This window comes from Natrix helvetica (genome assembly GCF_964273705.1).
Source record: "Natrix helvetica genome assembly, chromosome: Z".
In the NCBI taxonomy this organism is placed as follows: domain Eukaryota; kingdom Metazoa; phylum Chordata; class Lepidosauria; order Squamata; family Natricidae; genus Natrix; species Natrix helvetica.
Window position 1 is genome coordinate 119,386,112 of NC_138554.1, and position 21,518 is coordinate 119,407,629.

A 21,518-nucleotide genomic window follows, 5' to 3' on the forward strand; every position below is an offset into this window, starting at 1 on the left:
CATGCCCCCTGGACATGCTCCCCCCTCCCCTCTGAGGTCAAACACAACCCTGATGCGGCCCTCAGTAAAATTGAGTTTGACATCCCTTTACTAGGAGAATATCCTAGGAAATATGTTTTTCCAGTGCTGGACACTGGTTCTTAGGCTAACCTTGGCTCAAGAGAATTCAGTTTGAGTTAAAGCTCAACTATAGAATACATGATATTCAAAGGATGTCCTTTAAGAATGTGTTTCCGCTAAGCAGTGGGTAACCACAACTAGTCGTGTATATCTGAGGTGTGATGTTTCTAAAAGATGACCTAATTATTTTACAAGCCTCGAGACAAAGTTCAAAAGAAATCCATTCATTTATTTGAATCAACATTTTGGCATGTTCTTCTGCGGAGCCAAAACTGACTTCTGCTTAATTGTGTTTGAATTTTACCGCTGTATCCCCACCCTTCTGTCTGTGTCACAAATCACATCCACCAACAAGGTGCTGTGGCAGGCTATGAACATGCGCATTTCACACGCCAGCTGTAGGAATATGAGATCTGACTCTGGCCAAAGGTATGCATGGAATTCTCCTTCCTTTTCCTATGTCAACAATAGTAGTCATGGAAACACTTTATAAGTTGACATTAGTTTTCAAGCAAACTTGATACTTCTTTCTTTAAAAAATAGCTATTTCTTCAGATGGCATTAAACATTTAACAACAATGTTCTAGTGTGGGGTACTAGAAACTAATATATGTATAGTGCTAGCCCACAAGAACGCTGTAAATGAAGTACATATGAAAATCACATGTTAAGATTCCCAGGTCTGATGTTTTCTTGTTGTTATTCTTTTGGTTCTATCTGGACATTCATGTTCTTTTTTATATTATCTATTATTTTAAAATGTATAAGATAGGCAGCCATGTGTTTTTTCAAAATAAAATAATCAAGAAATAACAAAAAAATTCAAAGCTGCCCAGACTCCTTTTGAAGTGGGAGCCTCACAACCAATCAATTTCTTCTCCTTTTCAACATGAAAGTATTTGATGCTTTTTTACATTTTTATTCATCTATATCAGGGGTGTCAAACTCATGGTCCCACATTGTCGTCACAGGACGTCTCATGACTCCCCCCCCCCCCCGCTAAAACAGGTGGGTGTGGCTAGCATGTGACGGATCCGGCCCATGGGCTGCAAGTTTGACATCCCAATCTATATTAATGAAAATTCTATTTGGGCAGAAAATTATAAAATTTACCATATCCTTGTGGATTTATATAATAATGTTACTGGGGAAAGGCCAACTGTTATATGCTAAAATGCTAAACAGGCATAAAATTATTTTTTTACTCAAAAGAAAAACAGAATTGATAGGGGAGGGGGGGAAACAGACACCTACAGATGTATAATATGCAGACATATTTTAAAACCTACCACCCTTTAGAAGTATTGGATTGCAACTCATATCACCAACTAACACAAGACAGTAAAGTGGAGACATTTATTTATTCAATTATCATTATTCATTGCAATCCATATCACAAAATGTGACTTTGAGTGAAACAAAATAATAGTAATAATAAATAAGACTACGGTATATAAACAATTAACAATAAAATATTAAAATTATGATTAAATGCAAGAAGAGAATGACAAATATTAATAGCAATAGAGCCATTTCAGCAACTCATTGCCTTGGGATCACCAGGCCTCATGACATAACAGTATTTTGAAGGATTTACAAAAATTAACAGGGATGGAGCCAGCTTCACCTTAGTGGATGGTCTTCCACAGGTTAGGCACCATGGCAAAAAAGATTTGTGAGTTAGAAGGACACATAGGTTTTCACTGAGGCTGTGAAGGGCAGTGCAGTCCCATCCAGCATCAAAAATGGCATATTCCCACATACAGTAGGCTGAAAAATCTTGCCAGGCTCAGGTGAATCCTGTTGTTCTGTGTCCAGACTATCATAGATTCCAGGCACTAGAGTGAGGTTAATAGCATTGCTTAATTTTCCAGAGACAGAAATATATATCTGGGTATGGTATGGTATCAGTGGTGGGTTGCAGGCAGTACGCCCTGGTACAGGCGTACCAGAGCCTGCCCGGAGCACCGGATACCATTCCGGTACAGTGCTACGGACCACCCACCCGCAAAGCTTCTTACCGGTCTTTTAAGTCTTCAGCGCTTCCACGCACACGCACGGTGCGTACAGCGCCTGCATGACACTCCACTGAGCAGCTGGAGTGTTGCGGAGGCTTTCAGGGGTGCTAAGACACATGAGTGTATGCTGCGCACATCCATGTGGACACTGCCGGGCCTGTTCCATCCGTACTGGATCCGGAACCCACCACTGCATGGTATGGTATGGTAAGGTAAGGTAATGCAATCCATTGTATTATTGTATTATTTATTTATTTTTAATTTTATTTATTAGCTAACTTTTATTATTTTTACACATAACTCAAGGCTGTGAACATATCCAACATAACATAAAAATCTTTGAGGTGACTTGAGCTGAGAAAGATTGACCGGCCCAAAGTCACACAGTTGATTTCCATGGCCTCCTAGTCTCTTGCTTTCTAGCCCGGTGTCTAACCCACTACACCAAACTGGTAGTCTGATGGTATCTCAGACCATGATGTCTGATTAATTCACCCAGCAACTTCAGTGAGATGTTGAATAGAAGCAAGGAGAGCACTGAATCTTACAGCACCTCACATAATAGGGGCTAAGACTTTAGTATTGACCCCACAGGAAAGAGGCAAACCAGCACAATACAGTACTGCCCACCTTTAATCTCTGAAACTGATTCAGAAGAATACTAAAGTTGATGGTACCAAAGCCTACTGAGAGGTCAAGCAGAGAAAGGTAGGATGCATAATCTCCATCCTGCTCCTGCTAGATACCATATAAAAGTGATCAAAGCCTTTTCCATTCCATATCAAAGCTTGAATCCTAATTTTTTGGGGTGTGTGTGTGGCGTCCAGGTAATCTGTTTAATCTGATGCTATTATGTGATCCCCCTTTTCAATCACCTTCCCCAGATAGGGAAGGTTATATACCAGATGAAAGTTGTTCAGTATGGTGGGATCCAGTGATAGTTTTTTGAAGAAAGTGTGAACCAAGGCCGCCTTGATGAAGCAACCACAACTCAAAAAAGCACTCAAAGAAGAATTCACCACTGCTACAACCCCTCACAAGACACCCCTGGGGCATTTTTATAAGTCAAGAGGGGCATGGATGAATGATAGAAAAATAGTTCCATGGGATACCTGAAATGGAGATATAAGGTATATCTTCAGAGGTATATATAAAACAATAATAGTATCTACGTGCAAGATTTATGACAATTGAAGCAACTGTGGCATTAATAAGATAATTATCACCTTATGAATCTAATAAATGCCATTTCATACACATATCAAAACTTATTTCTACTATTGAAGGATTGTTAAGCTTAGTTTTGCTGTGAAATATATTGTGGGATGGCTTAATAAGCCACATTCTGATCCATATTGACCATTCTGAATAATAAATAAGCAATAAGACAACATATTCATTCTATGTCTTTGGGATGCAGCAAACAAAAAAAAAAGTTGGTTTATTCCTTGTATTTACTAATGTCTTATTGTAATAGTAAATACTGGATTGTCCCAGTTTGATTAGTCTTGATATTTTAGGTTTAACCAAAAGTTGCATATACACATTGTATACAGATACTGAAGATTCAGTATTGTGACGGGATCATGCATAATTGAACACAATTATGTCAGGACTCTACAAAGCTCTAAATGCAGTCCAACGTATCCCTTAAGGCCTTCCACAATGCATTTGCCATCACTTCTGCAACTGGATAATTTCTGGTCGTCATCTTCAGTTTTTTCTTCTACTTTTCCCAGCATTATAGATTTTCAGGAAAGCTAAATTTTCACATATGTCCAAAATGTGACAATTTGAACCTGTTCATTAGTGCCTGGAGTTGTTCTAGGATCCATTTGGTTTTTATCCAAAGTGTTCTCATGAGTCTTGTCCAACACCAAAGTTCAAAAGTGTCAATATTCTCGTATGCTGCTTCTTCAAAATCCAACTTTTGCTTCCATAGAGTACCACAGGGAATACCATTCTTACACAATTCTGATCTAGTCACATCACAGCATCTGAATATCTTTTCCAAAGCATCTACTCTACCAAGATGCTAACCTGTGTTGTAATTATTGCTAGTTCCTGATTGATTCTAAAAAGGAGTAGGTACTCACTTTAATATCTTGCCAATTTGAAGTATAGTTGCATGCTTGATCTTCCTTATATTTAGTTGTAGCTGCATTTTTCATGGTATTCCTTTTCATTACTGGAAGATCAGCTGCTTTTTCAATTGTTGAAGTAGCGTCTAACTAGGTTATTTGGCTGTAAAAGGACATCAAGTGTATATACTCTTTGTACTGAGATGTATTAAGCAAAAAAGAAATCTGATTTTTATTATTTTATTAGCTTAATGGTGCACAAAAGGTCAGCATTAGACAATTAACTCTAGGGTGAGGTAAAGCTTGTACTTTTTGTTCAGAGACACATTAGAATGTCGCTGGCATTCAGGGTCTGAAGTAAACTACACATTTGAAAAGGCCATGGGAAGGAAATGAATGGCAAAAATTAAACCCTGTGGCTTCGCTGGTCTTAGGTTGGAATAAGTGAGGAAAACACTGCTCCTTAAAGAGCTGAGGACAATTAAAAGCTGTTTTGTCTCTAGGCTGGGAAGCCAAGGTCACGGAGAATACCATATTGCCCCGGCCCAGCTGTGGGAAGGTGCAACTAGGAAACGCCCTTTTAGCTTGACTGCAATCAAACGGAGCTTCTCGCTCCGAGAGATCAAATCTCGCTAAAGCAAAAAAAAGAGAGGCAAAGCAAAACAGGGGAGGGCGAAAAGTTTCTTCAAGGGCATTCTAGGAAACGCCTGTTGTTTTATCTCTGCCCACCCAGTCATCTTCGAGCACCCGCCACTCCCGCCCCATCGGCAGCCTGTATTCTCCGCTCGGTGTTAACTTCCTCTCTGGGAGCAGCGAGCCGAGCGGTCGGGCGTGGAAAGGAGCGCTCTGTCGCTGGGGCAGTAAGCCAGTCGCGGCCGAGCGCGCGCTCTCCACCCTTTGCCCATCGGCTTCGCCTCGGTTGCGCGGGTATTCCCTAGCGCTTGAATCCCCTGGAAGTTGGTGCCGCAGCAAAATCCGGCAAGGTAGGCTTTGGAAGAAGAACTGCTGGAGTTTGGGCCAGCAAAACAAAATAATAATAATAATAGTAATAATTAGGTCTGGCTCGGCTTTTATCTCCTCGTGGCGGGCGATGTTTGCCATAAGTGCCCCGAATAGAAGGAAGGGGAGAAAAGAATGCCTCTTTTGCTTGCAAAATTCGGTTCCCTTTCTTTTCCTGGCTGGGTAAAGTAGGTGGGGGAGAGGGGACCCATTAAGTGCAAAATGTATTTCTGTAACGAAAAACCTTCACAAGGGCAACTTGTAATGCCTCTTTTCGGGAATTCAGCCCAAGTTTGAACTAAAAGTAGAACTTGGCTCGGGAATTACTTGGTCAGTTTTGGAATGATTAAACAGCCGCAGCAACGCCACACTCGTTCCTGTTGCTGAGGCGAAGTAAAGATGGAGTAACTAGGTTTTGAGTTTTGTGAAAAGACTGGCGCAGTAAGCTCCTAGTTTCATTCATTTTAAGCATTAGCTTTTTGTACCAATTCCAGTTTAGTAAATCTCGGAGTTTTGCTAATAATCCCACAGACCTCTATTTTATACACTTTGACAAATACTCCATAGGATAGTACTTCTTCCTCGCCCCACACGTTTATGTTGTCTATATAAACATTCATCCTGATGTTCCTAAAAACCCCTCTCTCTATAATTAGTGTATTGCAGTTACTCCTGATAGTAACTGCAATACACTAATTAGATAGGATAGCAGTATTGTAATTAATTGAAAATGCAGTGTGAAAGGGTTGATATGATCTCTGAAGATATTTTGATGGAAGGTATTTCAGAAGGAGATGCAGCTCCTGAACATGAACAGAGCACCTTCACCTCAAGGAAGGTCACTGCTGGTTTTTTTTTTTAATAGTCATCTGGTGTAAAGAATGTGGCTTCCAGGTGGATCAGTTCTCACAACTCTTAGTTATTAAACTCTGCCTCAGGATCTTAGAAGATATGTGGCTGTGAAAATGGGGGAGGGAAGAAGTGTGAAAGCATGGCAGTTTCGTCACCAGTTCTCTTCTGGTGTTGATCTCTGATACCTATTTGCTCACTTCTCTATATGGCGGTTTTGTCAATTCTGCAAAACTTCCTGCCACAAAAAGTATACACAAGGTTATGTTGGCTGAACAGCAACTCTCTTGCAACACAGAGGAACTGCAGCACGAACTTTTAACAGCCACTGAGTCTTTTAAAGTTACAGCAAAATAATTTTGATTCTGATTTTTTTTTCAATTTAAGAATGGCTTGTAATGTATTATAATGTTGTATTTAATAATGTTTCTATCCCATTGTAAAAGACTCTGAACTTCTCTGACTAGGAGAAAGAGCAGTATAGAAATCAAGTATCTTTCTCTTTCCCTGTATCTGTGCATGTAAAAGAAAACAGGTCATAAAATATAACTGGGGATAAGGGAAATGTTTTCACCCTCTTCAGTTGAACGTTACTTTTGAAACATAGGTACATACACACATATATATCTATAGTAGCCAAACTCTACAGTGATAAACATAATGAATCAGACATTTTATCTTCTGTTTAAAAAAATTTGCATTTGCAGTTTCATACATACTTGAAGCACAGATTTTATTGGTTTTAAGAGTTACCGCTGTCAGCTAGGTACACCAGACAGGAAACATGACCAATGAGCTAATTGTAAGGCTGAGCAGATTTTTGCAAATCTAAAAGTGCAAATCTGCCGCCATCTTTTACTACCTGATAAATTTGGGAGGTTCCTTTCTGAATTTCTTTCTCTGCCCATTATTCAGTTATGGGCTCCCCCTCCCCACTCCTTCCCCCATATTCCAAGGTCATTCCTGCCTAACCCTAAAACATTCTTTTGCCCCAATACAGCTAGTTAAGCCTCAGTAAGAGGCCAGCTCTCTCTGAGATTGGCAGCTAAGTAGGTCTGGGCCTAGTTATGATTTGTATGGGTGGCTTCCAGGCTAGATTGAGAAATCTCCCAGGAGAAGCAGTGGCAAACTATTTCTGCAACATCATCAAGAAAACTATGGAGATGTCAGAAACAGCTTGTCCTTACACTTTGGTAAATTCATTACAGAGCCTACATTGCGTATTTCTAGTTAGCTGGTTAATATTATCCTAGAATGAAAAAAGGAATTGGTTTTTTTAAAAAAGTAAATATTAACAGAGGCTGTGTTGTATATTTCCAAGTTAGTCAGCAGCTAATATTATCTTGGAGGAGAAAGGAAGAAGTTAGATTCCATTTCCGTTCCCTGATTAACTGCTGTAACATCAAGGGCCTTTTGGAGCTGAGCAACTCTCAGATACGGAGAGCATGCTAAAATATATCTAGACACATGCAGCAATTTCACAATGCTAACTTTAGCACATATAGGAGTTTATCCAGAAAAGTTTATTTTCATTCTGAACTGCTTATGAACCCACATAAGTAGCATTCTTGAACCTAAGCAGTTTTATAATGGCTGTTAAAGCCCAGCTTGATCTGTTAGGGCAGCGGTGTCAAACTTTACTTCATTGAGGGCCGTATCAAGGTTGTGTTTGATCTCAGAGGGCTGGGGTGGGCATGGCCAGCTCAACGTCACTTGTGTCGGGGGGGGCGTTTTCTGCTAGCGAAAACGGGCTCCCAAGCTGTGTTTGCAGCTGCCACGGCCTCCTGCAACACTCTGCCAACGAAAACAAAGCTCGGGAGGGCTGCATGCGGCCCTCCCGAGCTCCATTTTTACTGACAGAAGCACTGAAGGCTAATCCTTGGCTGTTTCCACCAGCCTGATCTAAGTGCCCTGTGGGCCAGATCCGGCCCCCAGGCCTTGAGTTTGACACCCCTGTGTTAGGGAAACTGAAAATACAGGTGGTCCTTAACAAATAACAACAAGAGTTGGAAGGGACCTTGGATGTCTATTTGAACCTCTATTTTGGAGGTCTTCTAGTCCAAACCCCTGCTCCTTGACTTACAACCATTGGTTTAGTTACAAAGGCATTTTAAAAAATGACTTACCGCCATTCTGTTAGCATCCCCACAGTAACACGATCAAGGTTTGGGTGCTTGGCAACCGACATGTATTTTACAATTGTTGCAGAGTCATATGATCACCATTTGTAACCTTCCCAGGCATTTCCTTGACAAGGAAATGCCATGGGAGACACCAGATTCAGTTAATGATCGCATGATTCACTTAAGTGCAATAATTCAATTAACTGTAGCAAAAAAAGGTCATAAAATCAAGCACAACTCACTTAACAACCATCTTGTTTAGCAATGGAAATTCTGGTCCCAATTAGGGTCATAAGATTTGTATAACCTAGGTCAGTGATAGCTAACCTTTTTGTCGTCACGTGTCGAAAGTGTGCGAAGCAGCGTGTGCGCATGGCTGCACCCATAATGCAAAGCACACATGACACCCTCCCGTGCCCTGCCCCCCTGCACATGCACACATACGACACCCTCAGGCCTCGTTTTGGACCTAGTAGACCTCCCTGCAGCCTCCTGGGACCAAAATTGGACTGCGGGCACCCCACCGTAGCCCACCCACCGTGCATGCATGCAACCCCCCCTCAACCTCCGCACATGCATGGCAGAGACCTGAAAATCATCTGACTGGGGGGGAGGCATGCGTGTATGCACAGGGAAGCTGAGCTGGGGCAACAGCTCGTGCCATCAGAGAGGGCTCTGCATGCCACAGGTTCGCCATCATGGACCTAGGAAGGGGTATCTGCTTCTCCCACCCTTCTCCCCAAATCTCCTAAAAATTTATATTCTGTTTTCCAGGACCTCTGAGGGTTGTTTTCAGGGTGTGGTCAAACAGCTTAAGATGGCAGCTGCAGTAGCATCTTCAAAAGTCCACATATTTCCACATAAAAAACAGCTTTGGTCACAACATCATGACTGTCATACTTTTTGTGATCATATTCTGCATACCCCTCCGATGACCTCTTTTGTTCTGGCCGCACATGAAGTAGTTTGATATGGGGATCCCAATGGGTCATTCGTTTGTTATATAGACCAAGGTACCTGTCTCTCACCCCTTATATAAGCAAAAATCAAATAGGATGTGAGCCAGATCTTCTACCTCTTCCACTCCGCAAATGCAGAGACGCTCATTGTAGGATATAGAATGGAATCTCCCATATCTGACCATTGTGTCAAGCTGTTCGAATGTCGCTCGCGTAAATATCTCCCTAAGATGTTTTGGCAGTTGTAACTTCAAATTGCTGTCTACTTGAAAAGTATGTTTGTATTTGCTCAGCCATTTCAAGTTACCCACTTTACTAAGGATAGCTATATCATTTTGTGCTTCTATATCCTTAATTCTTTGGGCAGCTCTTTTTGGGAATTGTTCTCCTGTTACGCAAGAGATGGGAAGGGCACAGCTTACAAAATTTGTTAGTTTAGCGATCCTGGAGATTTGATTGTAATTTTATTTGTTCTAGTAGACATAATTTGGGGAGTCTTATCAGTCTCCATTGACTTTGCACTAGTATGCTCTAATTTTGGAGAGTGCATGAATTGTATGAATTCCCAATTTAGCTCTAACTGTGCCGCTGATGATCTTGGATCTACACCCAAAATACATCTCAAATGCTGGGACTTAGCAATAGGGTTTTTACTAGCCTCTGGAAGGTCAAGAGGGTGGCATGGTAGCAATAAGCATCAGACATATTTAATTAAGAGTACCAAACATTCTTTGAGCACACTCCTTTATTTAACTTATTTTAGAAGCTTTGCTAAATGAAGCTTTTAAAATAACCTTTATATCCACAGAGCATAGTTGCTAATATTATATTTTTATATTTAATTCATTTTAGTTCTACCTTCTGCCAAAAAGCTCAGGGTGACACCGATCACACTGTTTGTAGTCCTAGGATCCCTGGACCAAAAACCTCTCAGAAATCTTCAAAATCAAAATTATTATGTTGAAAAATAATACATTAAAATTTCATCACATAATCTTAAGGAGCAGTAGTCACAGCAAACGCATCAATTTTAATTTTTAATCTAGTAATTATCAATATATATATAATAAAAGGTCTTCGGGGACTGTCTGTACTAACAAGGGGCCCTGAGAGAAAAAAGTTTAAAAGCACTGATAAAGATCATTGGAACATATTTCTCCATAGATATGCAAAAAATCATATTCCCATTTATTTTTCTAACAAATGAGGAACACATGCAAGCTTTGTGACTGAATGGAGATAAGAATTCAATTTCTGATATTGTAATTAGCATCTGGCCAATCTTAGCTGATCTAAAAAACCCTAAACATTATTACTTGAATGGAAAGCCATAGATCATGGGTGTCAAACTCAAGGCTTATAAATGCAATACAATAGTAGAGTTGGAAGGGACCTTGGAGGTCTTCTAGTCCAACCCCCTGCCTAGGCAGGAAACCCTATACCGTTTCAGACAAATAACTATCCAACATCTTCTTAAAGACTTCCAGTGTTGGGGCATTCACAACTTCTGGAGGCAAGCTGTTCCACTGATTAATTGTTCTCACTGTCAGGAAATTTCTCCTCACTTCTAAGTTGCTTCTCTCCTTGATTAGTTTCCACCCATTGCTTCTTGTTCTACCCTCAGGTGCCTCGGAGAATAGTTTGACTCCCTCTTCTTTGTGGCAACCCCTGAGATATTGGAACAATGCTGTCATGTCTCCCCTAGTCCTTCTTTCTCTTAAGCTAAACATACCCAGTTCCTGCCTGCAGGCCGGCCTGCAGGGTGCTTGAATCTGACACGTGTGGCTGGCCTGGAAGTATCAAAAGACCGGGCTGCGGTGCCTCTACTGGCCAAAATGGGACATGTGTGGGAGGGGCTCTACGACCCATTTTTGGCCGCCTCAGCCTCCAGTACTCTGCTGGCCAAAAACAGGCTGTGTGGAGTAGGCCGTCACACAGCCTGTTTTTGCCCGGCAAAGTGCTGCTGGAGGCCAGGGAGGCCAAAAACACAACCCTGTTTTGACTGGCAGGGTGCTGCAGGAGGTGTCCGGCCTGTGGAGAAGAACTAAAATGCTACTCCAGCTCTCAAAGAAATCCAGTTTGATACCTTTGGCATAGATGATCCAAGAACAATTGAAAGTATTCACGAGGAAGGAAACTTAGTCCACATCAATATTGGTGCCAAGAAAGCTAATTATTGAATTGTTTTTATCTTCTTATAAATTAACACCACAATGCTCTGGGTAAGTAAAATCCTTGAAATAAATGCTCAGTTTAGGATAATTGAATAAAATATTTGAAAAACTTACAGTATTTAGATTTAACGACAGGAGGTCATCCAACTTACCATCATTTGTTTAGTAATGGTTCAAAATTACAACAGCACTGAAAAATGTGACTTATGACCATTTTTCCACATTTACGACCATTGTAGACTTTCTATGGTCACATGATAAAAATTTGGATGCTTGGCAACAGGCATGTATTTATGACGGTCCCTGAGTCATTTGATCACTTTTTGCGACCTTCAGAAGAGCAAAGTCAATGGGGAAGATAGATTCACTTAACAACCTTGCTACTAACTTAACTGCAATGATTCACTTAATTGTGGCAAAAAAGTCATGAAATGGGGGACAAAACTCAATTAAGAATTGCCTTGTTTAGCACGCAAACCTTGGTCTCAGTTGTCATAATTCAAGGACTTGCAGCCACATCCCAGAATCCCCAAGTATTAAAATGTTAATATTCAGCAGCAAAATAGCAATTTTAGGAAATAAAATTGACATAGTAAACTTACAATAAGCTTAATGGACTGCTTGAAAATGCATCACTGCCATACCTGCTGCACTTCTTGGAATAAAAGAAGGAAGACGGTAAGAACAAATTAGTTTAATTGGAAAAAAAAGTTCCCCAATCCCTTCTTCTTCGTTTTATGTGCTTGGTCTCCATTGTAAAATTCATTTTTTAAATTTGTCTTATCCCACACTTGGAAATACCCTAGGATAGTGATGGTGAACCATTTTTGGCTGCCGTTCCAAAAGCGGGGGGAGCATGGGGTTCGTGCATGCACGTGCCACACCAATAATGCTATGCACGCGACACCACCACACACACACTTTTGGCATAGGTTTTTTCACCCTCCCCAGGCTCCAGAGGCTTTCTAGGAGCCTGGGGAGGGCGAAAACAGCCTCCGCCGCCCCTTCAGGACATCCTCCAGAGACCTCAGGAGCTTCCCTGAAGGCTCCGGAGGGCAAAAAACAACCTCAAAAGAAGGCCGAAGTCAGCTGGTGCATGCTGGCTAGCTGATAGGGCAACGCCCTGCGTACCCTAACAAATAGCTCCGTGTGCCATAGGTTTGCCATCACGGCCCTAGGACTATACTAGTAGCAAAATCACACGTATTCGCTATATGTGTGCTTTTAGAGGATTAGCTTTTGTGAGTCTGCAGCCTGCATTGTATTTCTAGTCCAGGCATATCATACTTGAGATCTGGCCCTCAGGGCCGCCCTGGAAGAGGCCCGCGGTGCCTCTGACTGTAAAAACGGAGCTCTGTTTTCACTTGGAGAGGGCTGCAGGAGGCCATCGTAGTCAAAAACAGAGTCCAAGAGGGTTGCATGCAGCCCTCACGAGCTCAGTTTTCGCTTGCAGATTGTCAGCAAAACAAACTACTAGCAAAAGTGCCATTTAATCACACGATGTTGAGCTGGCCACACCCATCTTAGTCCCCCTTGCCCTCCCTCTAAGGTCAACCCTGAGGCCGCTCTCGATGAAATTGAGTTTGACACCCCTATTCTAGGCAGTAAGAAGACATTCAGAAGATAAATAATTTGATTAATGCCATTGACTTTGCTTGTTAACAGGTCGTAAAAGGGGATCACATGAACCTTGGGACACAGCAATGGTCATAAGTATCAACCAGCTGCCAAGCATCTGAATTTTGATCACATGTTCATAAGGATGCTGCAAAGGTCATAAATGTGAAAAATTATCAAATGTCAACTTTTGTCAGTGCCGTTGTAACTGAATAGTCACTAAAGTGTTATAAGTTGAGGACTACCTGCATTAAGGTGGTTCTATTTATAACAAAAGTACTCTCCAACTCTAGTGATTCTTCTTGGATGCAAATCATTTTGTCTTGGAGGATACTTAAATCAGACTGAAAATGTACTCTGGCATTTGGTTAAAAGGATGCTGTTACATCTGCTGTTCTTCCTCTTGAAAAATGTCAGCATACAAAGGCTGAATTGCAAGATTAATTCGTTTTCATTTCACAGGGGAGGAAAACTGTCCTTTTTGTTGAAAATTCTGATGGAGGAACTGATGAAAGAACAATTAACTAAGAATATTCCATAATAGCCTTTTATCAAATATCAAATTTAAATTCAAGATGTTGGTCATGTCTATAACAGTCAAGGAAAACCAGGCAATTTACACTTTAACTATCTTTCTGACTATAAGAACAGATCTGAACTTGTTAACATACAGTGGAGGGAGGATGATATGAATATCTATAAATCCAATCTGCGTGAAGAGTATGTGTTGATTTGATACCAGAAAACACAACTGATAGCCCATCAGTTTAAGGATAAGATTTTACAATGCGGTTTATGAGATAAGAAACAACATAGTGAATGTCAGAAAAAGCTTTGTTTCTGTTTTTTTCTTCTTTTGCATTGCTTCCCAATTCATGCAGTAACATTCTAGAATTGGAAACCTTGGTCTCCTGGATTCAAGTTATATATAATATTTTCCAATATTCCAATATTTCAGGGGTTGCCACAAAGAAAAGGGAGTCAAGCTATTTTCCAAAGCACCTTGGCGTAGAACAAGCAATGGGTGGAAACTAATCAAGGAGGGAAGCAACCTAAGACTAAGGAGAAATTTCCTGACAGTTAGAACAATTGATCAATGGAACAACTTGCCTCCAGAAGTTGTGAATGCTCCAACTAGAAGTTTTTAAGAAGATGTTGGATAACCATTTGTCTGAAATAGTGTAGGGTCTCCTGCCTGAGCAGGGTGTTGGACTAGAAGACCTCCAAGGTCCCTTCCAATTCTGTTATTCTATGACTTGAGTTAGTGAAAGACAGACAAACTGTATTTTCACATATTATTTCACATGTATAGTATAGCTCTAAATTCTTTCAAAATATAATTATTGAGGTGGGAGTAATTGCTAGGCACTGTGCTGTTGTACATCTTTCTTTAATTTGGCACCTAGATTGTATCTGACAAGAATTCACAGGTAACATGGCTTTTCAGAATTTAGTACACACATGAAGTTTACCGTTGCTGGAAAATTGCTGAAATGTGACTGCATAATGTGTGCCCGGTTTATATTGTAGTAGCTCTCTGCTATCCAACAAGAAAAGTTTTTTTAAAAAATCAATCCAATCAAAAGTGCCTCTGTGTGCTAAATTAGTGTTTTTGAACCTCAGTAATTTAAAGATGTGTGGGATTCAACTCCCAGAACTCCCCTGCCAGTAATACTATATTTACTAAAGAAGGTTGTTAAAACTGTTGGTACCTCAACACATTCAGCAAGGAGAACAATGCTTGCATGATGTATTTTTCTTAAGTCTAAGCAGAGGAGAGAGTATAAGATATGAATCAAATATCAGAACAAAGACCAAACTTAAATTTGTAGAACTATTAAAGGCAATGATTACCTTTCATGAAATGCTATCATGATTCAAGCAGAAGTAGCAACCTCACATCAGTGCAAAGAGATAGTCATTCCTTATAATCCAGAATCTGGACTCAACCCTGAATCCAACAAATAAAACTCTTCACCAACAATGATTTATTTTCTCACATGAGAAAAGAATGACTGAATGCTGTTGAAAGGATCTCAAGATTTTTTGAAAGTCTCTTAAACCAATTATCTAGGCAATGTGCATCATTTTTCCAGAATATGGAATATGATATTCATATCCAGAACTAATCTGTCAGTCCAGCCACCTAATAACAAAACTTTGCTTGTATCAATGAAATTCAGACCTCGGTGTGCACATGTATTACTTCTCCTGTGGGAGCTGCATTGGTTGCCTGTTTGCTTCCGCGTACACTTCAAGGTACTAGTTGTCACCTTTAAAGCCCTTCTTAGGCTCAGGACTAGGTTATCTGAGGGATGGTCCCTTGCCGGTCACAGCTACCTGACGCACTAGAGCGGGGAAGGAAGGAATGTTGCGGGTCCCATTCCTTAAGGAGATACACCATGTGGGACCCAGAAGGACATTCTCCATGGTAGCTCCCTCTCTCTGGAACATCATTCCCCCAGAGAGTAGAATGACCCCCACTCTCTTTTGAAAGGCGCTGAACACCTGGTTCTGCCAGTGGGCCTGGGGAACTCAGAGCAGGATGGAGCCCATTAAATAGCTGATGTGATGTGTTGTCGCTGGGGTGAGGGTTTTTTGGGGGGGAAAAACCAAGACACAGAACAGGACAATGGCATCGCCCGTCTCCCTTACATCAAAGGTACCACAGATAAAATCAGCAAAATTCTCCACAAGCACAATATCAAGACAGCCTTCACCACTGACCAACATCTTAAGAAACCCCAAAGACAAAATCCAGCTAGAAAACCAAGGAGTCTACGAAATACCATGCAAAATCTGCCCAGCAACATATATAGGACAAACAAACAGGAGAATAAATGCACGCATCACAGAACACAAGAACGCAGTAAGAAAAAAAGAAAAAACTTCCTCCCTTTTCCAGCACCTTAAAGCTACAGGACATGAAATCAACTTTGAAGGAGCCAGGTTAATCTCCCAAACAGAACACCTCAACAAGAGAATAATTATGGAAGCCATCGAAATAGAGAAACACCTCCACAACATGAATAAACGTGATGATACCTCCCGCCTACCAGACATCTGGAAACCAGCCCTAGTCAACAAACGAACACCACCCACAACTCAGGCTGTTACAATACAAAACAACAATGCACACACAGCCAGCACCAATCAGCACCAATGTACCAATCATGATACAACCACACAACCAATCATTCTACTTACTGAAACAAAGCCAGCACCCCATCCCCTCCCACCAAGATTTTCAGAAAGACGGCAGCTCCGATCGCATTTTAAGCCCAAGCCTGAAGATGGCAAGTGAGATCTTGCCGAAATGTTGCCAAGACAATCTCAATCCTACACGGGAAAAGACCCGAATACAACAAAACCAGCATATATATAGTGGCAATATAATTTTTTTAGTAAATAAATAAATTAAACCAGCCTCTTCAAACACAGCTACTGGCATCTCTCATAAATTTCCTGCTATTTTTTTTTTGTTATCATTTTTATTCAGCATTTTTAAATAATAAACATGAAACAAGGAGGTATATGTATGAAACAATAGGCCGTAGAATGGAAAAGTATAAATTAGAAAAAAGAATACCGATAGCGGAAAGCTGTAAAAGTGTGATTTTAATGTTTAAAAATGCTGAAATCTCCTGCTATTTGGCTGCACCCAGGGGCCATTGTTAATATTTCAGATGTTCAGATCATTGTTTGTAACTTTCACTGTTGTTCGTTTATGACATTCAGAAATTTGTGAGCCATGCTAGAATGTTGCAAACTTTATCTGCATATATGTATTCATAGCTGAAGGTTTTCTTTCCAACAGAGAATAGTTAATTCTGCTATCTTACTTATTCTAAGACTTCGTTATTTTTGTTATTTGATTGACAATATGTTAAAAAGCTGTTGGCCAGGAAAAATTAATTAGAAACATCAATGATAGGGTGCTGAATAAATAGTGACCATTTTATCAATTAGGGTTTTTTTTTGTTTTTTTTTGCTGCATGCAACATTTCTGTTATCATGTCATTATTGTGCTAATTTGAAGCTCCACTGATTTCCAAGGAATTTAATTCAAACGAAGTAGGCTAGAATTCTTCATAATTTTTTGTTTCTTGTTAAACAATCTCCAAGAATAAAACACATTGAAACAGAAAAAAGACCCCAAACTGTCTATTCTTTTGAAAAACATCAAATTATTAACGATGACAATTTTAAAAATATTTGCTATGAACTTTTCTGTACTGACAGCATGTATGCCTGCAGGCTTCAAAATAACCAATTAATGTCCCCAGCTCTCTACAATGGCTTTAGTTTTATGCATTCTCATTTTTCAAGCAGTTGTACCTATTATGGAAATTACATGTCAGGAAATAAATTATGATTGTATTGTTTGATTCTGCAATAAAAATAATAATTCGAATCTCCAATAGGGAGTAGGGAAAGAGAACAAATATAGAGAAGTTTTTAGTGTGCTGCATTTTATCATTAATAATGCCTGGGCCTGTCTCTAAAAACAATCTAGGAAGCTCAGTTGTTCCAAATTCAAGTGATTCAGCTATTGCTTCAGTCACTACAAGTTAGAAAGCTCTATATCAGTGATGGCTAACCTTTTTGCCATTGCATGCCAAAAGCGGGGGGAAGGTGCGAGGGGTCGTGCGTGTGCGAGCCCTCCCACATGCACATGATACCCCCCGGCATGTGTGCACGACCCCCTCCATGTCCCGCTTTTGGCACGCGATGGCACAATGAACCCATTTTTTACCCTCCCCAGGCTCCAGAGGCTTTCTAGGAGCCGGGAGGGTGAAAACGGCCTTCCCTGCCCCCTCAGGCCCTCTGGAGGCCAAAAAACCTCATTTTCTAACTTCCAGGTTGCCTGTAGGGCCGTTTTTCCCCCTCCGGAGATTTCAAGGAAGCCTTCTGAAGCCTCCGGAGAGCGAAAAATAGCCCAACATGCAAACCAGAAGTTTGGGAACAGACTTCTCTCTCCTGAAGCCTCCAGAGAGAGAAAAATGGCCAAAAATGAAGGCTGAAATCAGCTGGCAGGGAACTCCTTGCGTCCCCTAAGAAATGGCTACTCATGCACGCATGCCATAGGTTCGCCATCACAGCGCTATGTGGATGACTTCCTCTCCACTGGCAGAATGGTATGCACTGATGTTTCCACCCATCCTCTACAAATCTTGAGAAAGGATGGTTATGAAGAACCCAATGTCTCATAGGCCAAAGTCTAAATTGAAGAAGCAAGGCATGATAGGTTTTCACCTTGCAACTCAAGACCCAAGCAGTTGAAGGAAGAGCTTGGATATGTAGAGAAATCAGGAATCAATGCCTGTTATAGAAACACAACATCAAGCTCAGTCAGATGATGGAGACCCTGAGCAGGAAAAATGCCATAGCCTTCACAGGAAGAGAAAGATCAAGGGAGTATAGAGGCATTTTGAGAGGCTTCTCATTTGACAGCATCATGAGTCAGGAAAACAGGCATGATTGAATCACTACAATAAAGAAGAATTGGGAATCAGACTTCTATTGGCAGATGGTTTTCCATCCTTGGACCTGACTTCCTTAACATGGGTTACTTCTGATTTCCTAGTTAATCCTCAGACTGGTATGAGACTCCCTTCAAATTGGATGATTAGATTTTGGACTTATCGACATGAAATGAGACTACATTCAAATCGGATGATTAGATTTTGGGTTTATCTACATGGACTTTTGACTTCTGAAATAAGCTTGTTTGCTCTACCTGGGCTTTCCAATTCTTGCACTGGAGGGAGAGAGTGACACAGAAACCTCTGATCCACATCTCACCGCCTATTATTGTAACTGCTGGCACAGGATGCCTGGAAACAGTCCTCAATGGTGGCCCTTACATTGAATAGCTCACCTTCCCAGTTTCATTTATCTCCTGATTTTCTGGCTTTCCATTAAGCTGTGAAAAATTGTTCTAGAAATCACAGAACAGGCTGATTGCTGCCTTGAGAAAGCTTTTGTTGGGAAATGTGACATATAGATTCGTAATAGAGCAAAAGATATCCGAATCAAATGGATTGTACATAAGATCATTAATGCTCCTGCTGAATAGACTTTTTTCCCTTTGGATTTTTGACTCCTCAGATTTTGAAGGCATGTCTAAAGACTTTCTAGCTCAATGTTTCTCAAAATTATTTGCCAGCCCTATGTTGAAAAATAGGACAATATCATTAAACGTTTATGAATAGTGACAATGAATGCATACGTTTTAATTTCTAGTCCAGCAAATATTGATAAATATAAAGCACTTTTGGGGTCCTCCATAATTTTTAAAAGTGGGAAATGCTCTGGACAAAAAGAAAAGAGACACTGTTCTAGCCCAAGTATCTCTACGTATTGCTGATAGTGTTTTTTGTGCCCTATGAAATGATAAAGTGGCTGATTGCTTTAGCCAGATTCCTGACACTTCAGAAGAATAGTATGAATCATAGTAGCAGTAATGCATTTAGCTCTCGTGGATTCTTAGCCCTAATTCAGTTAACACATTCAACCATAATATAGTTTGTTTGGTTTGGGCTGGTACATTGTGTAAAACCAGCTAATTGTCATTCATTCCACAAACTAACATTTCATGGCCTTTCACAATGCACGAACAAGATATTCGACATTACTACGTCAGCTTCACAATGTTGTCTTCCCGAGATAGTCTTTATCAGCTGGGTCTTTCAAAGTCTGATGATTCTACATTTCAGAATTTCATGCTAGCCTATAGGGGTTGGCTTCTGGAAATTGCAAATGTTTGTTGGGTTCCAGGTTTGGGAAGGATATTCTATTCTCATTAGTATTAAGAAAACTGAATATTGTGATTTTACTTTTTTAACTGGGAGAGCTGTTTATCAATTCTGTAAAGCTACTCAACTCTATGATGACTCTGGTGATGTGCAAAATTAAAAACAGATTTAAACAAACATAAAGCAGAAATTATGAATATTTGAAATGGGCAAACAAACATTTTATCTAATATAATCACTTTTCCCCAATGAGTCCACTACCCGCTAACTTCCTATTACATTTGATCCTTGGTTTTGTGGCCTGGAAGGGAGGGATTGTGGTTTAGTTTATTTGATTAACACATTCAGGGAACCAATAAACAAATTTAACAAAGAAATATGCACTCCCCAAAAAGGCAGTAAATGTACTTTGTTTAGTTTAAGCCCGTGATGGCAAACCTATGGCATGCGAGCCCAAAGTGGTATGCAAAGCCATGTCGCCTGGCATGCATGGCCTTGCCTCTTTGTTTTCTGGGTTTCTGGCATGCATGCACGCCCCAAAATCAGCTGTCCTTGTGCAGATGGAAGTGCTGAAAACTGATGTGCACATGCACGTCATCCAGCTGATCATCAGGTGCGCATGTGTGCTAGAACCTGGAAGTTCGGCTTTTCCGGAGTGTGGCAACGACGAGTGTGCGCGCATGTGACGTTTCCGCACGTCAGGTTTGCCATCACTGGTATAAGCATTTGACAAATCCACAAACGATAAACATTTTTAAGAAACATTTCCTTCCTTCCTTCCTATATAATAATAACTATAACTATATATTACTATATATAATAAAAATTATTGAAAAATAAAAAAAAATATTCAATGAAATAACAGACATAATATAAAACAATATTGTTAATTTTGGATCCGATCAGTAACTTATGCTATCAGAACTAATTTTATGACACAAGTCATAATAACAAGAGATAATGATGGAGAGAAGGCTCTTCTCTTCCATAGAGAGGGAAAACTAATCAGTTTAATGATGTGTTTAATCCTTAATTTCTTTCATAAACTGACTCAGTTCCATATACAGCTAGTAGAAAGGTTATAAACGGTGCAGTCTTTCATCACAATCAATCTTCATCTTCATTCTGGTTGGACTATGCTTTCTTGGTTGCTATTCGGAAGCATTTCCTATGTGTTTCTTGCCTATTAGAAGTTAACCCTGCATGTTTCCAGTAAGATACATTAGTTTAGAAACAATTGTTCCATAAACTAAACCCTTGCAAATTGCATTTCTTAATTTGCATATTTTGCTGGGAAATTATACAGTTAGCCCTAGATTGAAAATAGAATCTCTTTGTAGTTGAAGTGCTCCCATTCCTTTCTTTATTGCAGTATTTCTTATTTCCTTGATAAAAATGAAACAAGATGCTTTGTTTAGCATTCTACATTATGTAGAGTTCGGTGTTTTTTTTAATGAAGGAATTACTGAAATATATCAGAAAATAAAGAAAGGCACTTCATGCAGCAGCTGCTTTGTGTAATTTTTTTTCTTGTGGCTTCAGTTAGGGACATAATTAGACCGTGTGGGCATCAAGGAATAAAATATCTGTGATGGAACCCCCATTGATAGGAGAGGCCAGGCTACAGCAATTGAGGGGAGCAGTAGAAGAGGAAGGTAATTTCCTTAGTTCTTTCCCTTTTCACCAGATGCCTGGAAAAGTCATCCCTCACCTCCTCACTCATTCAAGGTATTCCTGTGCTCTCCCCCATTCATATTTCCATTCAATGCCCATGCAGCGTCTGTGCCCCTTTCACCTCAGTGCCTAAAGCCGCCTTCTCT

The 21,518-nt window shown here is 40.3% G+C and overlaps 1 protein-coding gene across 1 annotated transcript in view; it reads left to right on the forward strand.

The window, feature by feature from the left end:
• The first annotated feature begins 4,789 nt into the window (after positions 1-4,789).
• Positions 4,790-21,518, forward strand: part of APBB1IP (amyloid beta precursor protein binding family B member 1 interacting protein) — a 53,571-nt gene continuing 36,842 nt past the window's right edge. The window contains exon 1 of the mRNA XM_081932267.1: positions 4,790-5,202. The gene's annotated coding sequence lies outside the window, so the exon portion shown is untranslated. The remainder of the gene's footprint in view (positions 5,203-21,518) is intronic.